Below are 7,941 nucleotides of genomic sequence, written 5' to 3'. Positions count from 1 at the left end.
AGGAGTACCAACCACAAAGTTCATGACTGTCCAAGGAGATATCCACGAGAAACTACTGCTCAACAAGGAAATGGAACTGTCCCACGACAAGTCAATGGAAGCAGAAACCGATCAGTGGCATCTGAAAGAACACATGACATGAACACACCACACGGTTCAGAGTTGTCTGAGATTACAGAAGGTATGAATTTCGAGGACGAAATTCTTTTAAGGAGGGGAGGTTGTGAGGACTCACAAAATTTACTTATTTAATCTCCTATTCTAGCTTATTTAATTATTTATTTGGCGCCTTTTACCCCGAATATTATTTTCTAAGTTCTTGAGACCTAATTACATGGAAATATAGTTTCATTATATTTTTAAAGTGACTTGTTTCAAAAATTAATTTTCGAAAGCTCGTTTAGTGAAAATAGTGAACACGTCTTTGGAAATCTTGACCGATTGAGAGTACAATAAGTTTGGAATATTGGAGACATGTACAATGGACCTAAATTAGGTATTTTAATGTTTAAATACTCAAGTGATAGTTATTAGTACTATCGTTATAAGAATTTCTCGGAAGTTTCGCGTTATCGCGCTTAAATTTGGAGATACGCGTTTTCACACGCGCGATTTAAATTGAGGAACGTTAGACCCTTATTTTGGGACAATTGAGAGTGAATAATATTTATATGAATATAAGTGCATTAGAGGTTTAGTGCACTAGTGAAACAAACTCGAGAGGAATCGAGCACGAAACGCGGGAAAAAGAGTTGACCTTTGAATCAATGAGAGCCACACATTTTAGTTTCACATGGGAGCATCACACTAGATTAAAACCCTCCATATACTTACCTCAATTGCTGCCTCTTTTGCTTCCATTCCAGCCGTGCAACATCAAGATAGAAAAGGACCAAGTTTACTTCACCAAATTCCTTCATCAAATCTTCATCATACCTCTTCCAATTCACTCCAAATTCGAACTACACTTAACTAAACATTTAGAGATCCCATTGAGCTAAGAAAAGGAGCTGTTATTAACAGTTTTTCTTGTGCTAAGGAAGGCCAAAAATTCTGACTTTTCTCACCACACAAGTAGGTAACGATCAACTACCGAAATCTTGTTTTATGGAGGTTGATTAACACCTTTAAGCTCTTGTATTCATATGGGTGGTTGTTATTGTTGGAAAATTTGGAAGGTGGGCTCTATGAACGCCCACCCTTGTCTTGATGGCTGATGTGATGATTGATGATGAATTTAATGTTGGTTTAGTGCTCAAAATGGTAGATTAATGGTGTATTATTAGTATGAACTTCAAGAGATGCATGGGGTAAAAGTTTCGATTCTGCCCCTGCTTTGAACGTACCTATTTCTGCGGAATTTTTGAGGTTCTAATGACTTGTTTATGATGTATACATGTTATATGAGTTGTGTAGAAAGTTTCATTGAAAAATAACATGATTTGGTTGGTCAAATGAGTTGATTTCCAAAGTTAGCAAAACTGGAAAATGAATCCCGTATTGCCCAGGCAGTCATTTTGTATCGGCCATAACGCTTTGCTTTAATGTCAAAATTAAGTGCCGTTTGTGGCACTGGAAACTAGATATTCCCAGCTTTCCATTGGTATAAAATACATGACCTAGTTCCACTCGAGTGAGCCACACCATTCGTTTGAAAATCACTGCCCTGTTTCGTTGCTCTCCAGGAGACAGGACAGAAATTACGTCTTGATGCTCAAAAACGAGCTGTTTGTGGATAGAATTTGAAAATGGTTTCTTCTGAGAAAATTCAGCTTTATGAGAGAGATTTGCAACGCCATCAACCACGCCCAATTCCAAGTTGAATTGAGTGAGTTGTGGCCAAAGTTTGAAACTGCTACAGTGATAGAATTTTCCACTTGGACAGATTTGTAACTAACAATGATTTGGGACTTGTTGTTTTGGAAACTTTGATGTCCAACATCTACCAAACTTTATATTATATGGTCCTTGGACTTTCTTTCACAAATAAACCAGATTTGGGTTGGTTTCTTTGGACAAAATGTTTAAAAAGGAAAGAAGAGCTAGAAGACAGTTTTACCTTGGGAAATTTTTTGAACTTTGATAGTTTAGTTAACTACCTTCCCGTGTGAATTTTCAAATAAAATTTGATAGAAGAGTAATCCTCATATGGAGGTTTAATTGTACAAAATTTGGTAATATTCTAAGACCATTTTGATATGCAAATGATGTCACAAAATTCGCTCATCGAATCTGGAAAACTTTTCGTTTTCTCTTAGCCAAATGGTCAAATCTGATTTGGAGAGTTTTATTTCGAAAATTTGGATGTCAATGGTCTTTAAATTGCTCAGTGGATGTTATGAACTCTTGGTTTCAATAATGGAGAGATTTGGAACTGATTTCATGGTACAAAAAGTTTGTAAACAAAAGAAAAGTGAGAAGGTAGTTTAGCCTTGCAACTCTTCATAAACTTTGGTTGTTTTAATGACTGCCTTACCGTGAGAGTTTTTGTATGAAACTTGGTAGAAATGTTGTTCACACATGGAAGATTTAGTGTACCAAGTTTGATGTATTTCCAATGCCAACTCGATGACCAAATGATACTTCGAATCTAGTCTTCAAACCTGGAAAATAGCCCAACAGTCTTAACTTTTTCAGCAACTTGGAGCTACTATATCTTGGTGCTCGAAACTCCGTTTCTCATTCTGCTTGTTTTGTTATACTCTTGGATTGCAACACTAATTGATTTCCAAATTTCAAAGGTTAGTTCAAAACAAGTGAATTTTGCCGAATTTCCAAATTTGGCCAAAAACCAACTTAAATCTGTCTTGGTAATTCAAGTTACCAACTTTGAGCCAAAATTTGAGTGCCTTTCACTTACATTCGAGGAAAAGTGTCTTCTGAGAACTTTTAGTACTTTCAAATAGATTTCCAATGGTACCAAGTTTTCCAATTTTTGACATGTAGAATGTGAGATACGATTTTTCAAAGTATCGTATCAAACCTGAAAATTTTCCGAATTCCAAGGGAAGGGAGTTTTCAAATACTCCTTATTCCTTCGATATTACTTGAACATTTTATACTTGATTTCCAAAATGAAAACTCGATTGCTCATGTACTTTAAGAAACTCCACTTGAACCTCGATTTACGAGTAATTGAGGTTCATTTTCATAAGATTTCCTTAGATTGCACTAGCGTACAATCTTCCTCGATAATTAGAGATTCGTAGTGATATTGAGTGGTACTTGATTATTGTTTGCTCAGGCACTCGAGGGAATCTCCAAGAGGAACTCGGAGCGGACACCTAAAACGCTTGTTTGAGAACTACTCGCTTGTTTTGACTAGGTGAGTGTTCCATATAGGGATACGTAATTGAATAAGTCTAGGACATGCTTATTTCATGATTATTAAGTGTTAAGTATTATGTGTTAAGTATTTACCATACTCATGCCTATTTAAGGAATGTATACTTGCATTGCATATCTACATGAATTGGTTAAATGATTAACCATATCAAATGACCATATGAACTCGATACATGCTTAACTTGCTAGATTGCTTGCTTAGCCTACTCGGTTTTGAAAAATGGAGTCGAGTGTGTACTTTATCGCACTCGTTCTCTTTTGAGATGAATAACTCATGCTTGGAAATGCTCAAATAACATGACTTGGTATGCTATGGTTGCATACGTCGTTGGAGTGAATCTCCTCGACTCTCACATGGTAAAAATGAGATAACGGCCAATGATGGCCTATTAATATGACAAATGCCTGTCAATTAACCGTCACTACTCAACCGTTACCCGTCAGCCATGAACCGTTTATCAAATCACATGACTACCTGATTACTTGATTATCTGTTTACTCGATTTCCAATTTACATGAATATGTAATATCCGTGAATTACATGCTCCCATGAAATCAACTTGTATTGCTTACGTGCTTACGTGCTAAGTATCCACTTGATCACTTGATTATCATGAATCGCATGTTATATGAAGCTGTCCATCATTGTTAGGCGAGTGTGTACTTTACCTCACTCGACCTACTCAAATGATGAATTTTACCTTTTGCCGAATTACTTGATTACTTGTGCATGTTGTAAGCTCTAAGCTGAACTGGACCCTGCTCATGGTTACTAACCTACTCGAGCCAGGACTAGGCTCGGTCGGGTAGGTTGGAACCTTGGGACACCGTTTCGGTATACTCGAGTATTACCACTGGAGGGATAAGGTGATGACCAGTCAAACCGAGGGGATCCGGAAGTCATAAGGTGCAGATGACCGACAGAGCTCCACTGGAACATCGTATCCTACAGTATATGTTTACCTTGTATCATGATAATTGTTTCATGCTAAAATGCCAACATGAAATCCTGAGCTATGCTTGTGATATGCTTCATACCTGTTACCTGTCCAATGTACTCATATCATTATACCTGTTTCATGTTAATGCTCCATACCTGTAACATGCTTAATTACTCGCACCTGTAATAAACTCCAATCACTCGTGAACTATACATGCCAATGTCTTGAACCATGATGACTGTCTCATGATAAATGTCTCATAGCATGATAAATGTCTCAAATTACCCGTACAATGATTATCACCTCATGATAACATGCCATTGTGTAACCTTGAACCATGCATATGATATGCCCAACTTACTTGATTTATTTGAATTGTTAGAGTGTCTTGGAACCTCACTGGGCTGTGTAGCTCATCCCACGTTGTGATTTTCTTTTACAGGGTTCGAGACCAAGGGTGCTCGTGAGTAGTACTAGATTGTTTTCTTTTGAAGACTTTAAGTTATATTATAACGGATGGCTATTGTACCCTTTTCCGTTGGGTTGTATTTAAGCTTGAAAGTTGCATAATTGTAAGTGTGAGATATTTGGAGTACTTTAATTATGTATTGAAGTTACTTAAAGTATTTCGACCTTTTGAATGATGGATTGTAGTGAGTCCTGGCGAGAGTTGGGCAGGCGTCCCGCGGATACCCTTTGGTTCGCCTTAGGGAGAAGTGGGGACATCACATTATTGCCACCCGAATGGATTGTATACTTGGACCGATGAGCTTCCTCTAAAATCTCCTTCTTTAACATTCCATCTTTGGGCACCACCACTCGGTTTCGATATCTCAACACACCCTTGGGACTAAAGTTGAAGTCGGCCAATTCCCCTTTTTCCACTTTCTCTCTCCACTTCCGTATCATAGAATCTTCCTTCTGAGCTTTTTTAATTCGCTCCAGTAGAGTGGACGTTACCTGAATATTACTAAAAATCACTTTTTGACTTCCCAGACAGGGTTTCCACTCACAAACCGATTCTAACAGATCCCACTCCTTAATCATTAACCCCGCTACTTGAGCCTTCCGGTTTAAGGCATCCGCCACCACGTTGGCTTTCGCCGGATGGTAGTTGATAGTGCAGTCGTAGTCCTCCAGAAACTCCATCCACCATCGCTGCCTCATATTCAACTCCTTTTGCGAGAAAAGGTATCGAAGACTCTTATGGTCTAAGTAAACCTCGAAGGTTACCCCGTATAAATAGTGTCTCCACTTTTTCAAGGCAAAAACAACTGCGGCTAACTCCAAATCGTGGGTTGGGTAGTTCTGCTCATTGGGTTTCAATTTCCTAGAGGGAAAAGATATCACATTCCGATTTTGCATCAGCACACACCCCAGACCTTCCCGTGACGCGTCGGTATAAATGGTAAAACCGTCTACTCCGTTAGGCAAAGCTAGAATCGGTGCCATGATTAATCTTTTCTTTAGCTCTCGAAAACTTGCTTCGCACTTGGTATCCCACATAAAGCGACCATATTTCTTCGTCAGGTCGGTTAAAGGACCGGCCAGTTTGGAAAAGTCTTTAATGAAATGCCTATAGTACCCAGCCAGCCCTAGAAAACTACGAACCTCAGTGGGGTTTTCTGGCCTCTTCCACTCAGTCACGACCTCTACTTTTGCCGGGTCAACCAAGATACCCTCCAGGGAAATTACGTGCCCTAAGAACGAAATTTTCTCCAGCCAAAACTTGCACTTACTAAACTTGGTGTACAATTGATGCTCTCTTAGGGTCTGCAAAACGATTCTTAAGTGCTGCTCATGCTCCTCACGAGTCTTTGAGTAAACCAGAATGTCATCAATAAAGACAACTACAAATCGATCCAAATAGGGCTTAAAGACCCTATGCATTAAATCCATGAAAGCGGCAGGGGCATTGGTTAGTCCAAAAGGCATGACTGCGAATTCATAATGCCCATATCTCGAATTGAAAGTAGTTTTTGGGATATCCTCCTTCCTAATCAACAATTGGTAGTACCCCCGGCGAAGATCCAATTTCGAAAAGACCACTGCTCCTTGCAACTGGTCGAACAATTCATCGATATGGGGCAGTGGATACTTATTTTTAACTGTGACATTATTCAACCCCCGATAATCTATACACATCCGCAAACCCCCATCTTTTTTCTTCACAAACAACACAGGGGCTCCCTAAGGAGACCCAATCTCTCGAATAAACCCTCGCTCCAAAAGATCTTGTAACTGCAATTTCAATTTCTTAAGTTTAGCAGGTGCCATCCGATACGGGGTTTTAGAGATAGGTGACGTTCCCAGTAACAGATCAATTTTGAATTCTATCTTTCTCTCCGGAGGTAGGGCTACTAACTAATCAGGAAATATGTCTAGATATTCCTTCACTACGTGCACATCCTCTACCTACAATTTATCGGTGGGGGTATTGATTAGAAAGGCTAAAAACCCTTGCGCCCCACTACTTAATAATTTCCTAGCTCGAATACCCGAAATTAATGCAGATGAGGCCAACCTACCCCTTATATCCAACCTCAAGGTTGCCTCCCCAGGAATACGGAATTCTACCACCTTCTTCTTACAATCAAGTTGAGCATTATACCTGGCTAACCAGTCCATGCCTAGAATTACGTCATACCCTTTAATGGACAGACTTATCAAATCCCCTAGCAACTTCCTCTCTCCTATCCAAACTTCACAATTCTTATAAACCAGGCTAGTGATCAGACGGTGGTCCCCCGTGGGGGTACTGACTTCTAGGTCATATGGTAAACTAGCAGGTTTTATATCGATTCCGCACATAAAATTGGGGTTAACAAAGGAATGGGTGGCACCGGGATCTACCAAGACTTTCGTAAATCGGTGGAATACAGGGATCGTACCTTCTACGACCTCGGAAGAATCAGGGACCTGTTGTGGCTCTAGTGAGTATACTCGAGCCGACACCTTGGGTTTAGTCACTTTCCCCTTAGCCGGTCCAGAATTGGTCCTCGGTGGTTGCTGGCTCCCCCTTCCATCTCGTTTTAGGACCGGGCAAGTGGCAAGTTGGTGGTCTGTACTCCCACAGCGTAGACACTTTCCTTCCTTCCTCCAGTAATTGTCCTCGGTGTGGTTTGACTTCCCACAATGCCCACAGGGACCACGAGATGCCGAAACTGAGCCCCCTTGGAAATTTTCTTTTTGGCCTCGCCCAACCTAGCCACCTCTTGACTGAGCCCCTCTCGATACACCCGGCTGCCTTCCACCTCCGGCTCCTCATCCAAACTTGGGAGGGGTGCTCTTATCTCCCTGCCCAGAGCTACTACCAGGTAATCCTTGCTTTTTAGATTGAAAGTTCCTCACTTGGAGCCTGGCACTTTCAACTCGTTGAGCCTTCTCCACGGCCTCACTAAAAGCGTTAATTTGGGCCACCGTAAGGTCCTTCTGGATTTCCACGTTCAGACCCTGGACAAATCGCCGTATTCTTCGTTGCTCGGTCATGATGAGTTCGGGCGCAAATTTGGACAGCCGAGTGAATTGGCTCTCGTACTCGGCCACCGTCTGGGTCCCTTGGCGAAGTCGGATAAATTCGTCTTCCTTCCGTTCCTGAACCAAAGAAGGGAAAAACTTGGCGTTGAATTCCCTCATGAAATGTACCCACGTCCTT

Source organism: Coffea eugenioides, chromosome 11, assembly GCF_003713205.1.
Source record: "Coffea eugenioides isolate CCC68of chromosome 11, Ceug_1.0, whole genome shotgun sequence".
Taxonomy (NCBI): Eukaryota; Viridiplantae; Streptophyta; class Magnoliopsida; order Gentianales; family Rubiaceae; genus Coffea; species Coffea eugenioides.
Note: the sequence above shows the minus strand (reverse complement) of the source record.